The sequence below is a fragment of the Nanorana parkeri genome, unplaced genomic scaffold (genome assembly GCF_000935625.1).
Source record: "Nanorana parkeri isolate BGI_ZX_2015 unplaced genomic scaffold, ASM93562v1 scaffold8, whole genome shotgun sequence".
In the NCBI taxonomy this organism is placed as follows: Eukaryota; Metazoa; Chordata; class Amphibia; order Anura; family Dicroglossidae; genus Nanorana; species Nanorana parkeri.
The window spans coordinates 2,155,459-2,157,271 of record NW_017306276.1 but is presented as its reverse complement, the minus strand read 5'-3'; positions in this window follow the sequence as shown (position 1 = coordinate 2,157,271).

Below are 1,813 nucleotides of genomic sequence, written 5' to 3'. Positions count from 1 at the left end.
TAGCATCCCAGGGTTGCCCTGCAGCATCCTCTCTCCTGTGGTGCGAGGGACACCAGCTGGGGGGTCAGGTGGCTGATCTGCCAAAGCCTTCCTTTGCCGCCTCTTGCTACTAAGACCTGTTCACAGGTGATCAAATCATTTCTTATTCCATAAGCAAATGATACAGATAAATGCTTCACCCTTGAATTGCTTACCGGGTGCTAGCAATAACAATAGGGCGTAGCAGGTCAATGATGTAAGGCAGGAACCTAATCTGATGCAGCATCTGAAAGGAAATTCTTGAGACAAACATTTTCAGAGGTAAACTAAGGAAAATAAAGCGTTAGGCTTTATAAAATGTTAAAGAGTCACTGTCACTTTGCCGATAATGGGCAAAGACAGTATCCCTGATAGGTGCCTCCCCCGACCCTGTTATATTCACTTTGCCTATGTTGCTTTACCACTCCTCTGCTGCATCCAGACACTCTACCCGATGCTTCTGGATATGGGGGAGTGTGTAACCTGTTACCCTATGATGGTGCTAGTGTCTAGAAGCCACTGGTCACATGATTGAGGGAGTGATGTCACCACTTCCCTGGGTCACCGACACCGCTAATTTCAGCGCCGACTGAGACGGAGGGAAGATCAGCAAGGGAATGCATGCAGGATGATTATATAGTAGTTAGAGGGTAGCACCTTTTTAGAGGTGCTTTGCACACTGTCATTTGATCCTGTGTGGGCAAGGTGACAGTTTCTCTTTAGGTAAACACACAACAGTAAATTAAAGTAGAACTTAAGCCAAAACTTTTTTTTTTTTTAGTTTTGGATAGGGTAAGGGAGGGTTATATAACCCATTATCTTTTTTGGTCATCTGTGTCCCATTGGCAAGATTTCCTTTACTTCCTGTCTGATAGCTACAAGAGGAAGTGATAGGAAATCCCTCCAAAGAGAGGGAAATCCCTGGTGGTAACCATGGTCACCAGAACAAGTGTCACCATTGCATTTTATTTTTTTAAACTTTTTTTTTTTACTTAAAGTAGAATTAAACACTGTTTTTTTTGCATATACAGTATCTTCTGCTAGTTAGCATTAGATGTATGCAAAAACAAACAAAAGTTACCAAATAGGTAAAAACTTACCTGTGCCTCCGCCGCTCGCTCCCGTCTGAAGATTCTCGAGCGGCCGTGAAGGATCATGGGGCGGGTGCATGAGCAGTAGAGATCGTTGGCCGGGAGAAGAGACACAGGGTAAGTCAATGTAAGCAGCTGGAAGCGTGCACGTCAGGCAGACAACGTGGGACACAGAAGACACAGCAGTCAGCGCTGGATCAGAGACCGGCGCTGGAGGGACACCTGAAAACTACTGGAAAAAAGATGATCAGATCAAGAGGCATAATTTAAGGTAAGTACTTAAAGCAGCGTGGGGGGGGGTGACTTTAATGTCACTTTAATTGCTATCACATAAAGGGGCTTCCAAGCCCCCTATCTGATAGCATATTAGTGGTGACAGGATCTCTTTATGGTGATATTAGGGGCCCATTAGACCTTTCCACCTACTCCAATTACGCTAGATCGGGGCAGTAATGGGGGCATAGAGAGGGTGAGCAATTCTTTACCCACAGAATGTAGAATAGAAAGCCATGGGCTTTAAGGTGACTAGTCAGGTCAACTCAAGAACTCCAGGTTTTCTTGAAAGTAGAAGTATTCAAACCAATAAAACCACATTTTATGTTAATTTGTAAGAGAGATCAGCATTCAGAGGGAATGTAAGATCTTCTATTTGCGAGTTCTTGTTCTCCTTGGGTTTCCAGTGTCTGCCCGTAGGTGGAGTAGTC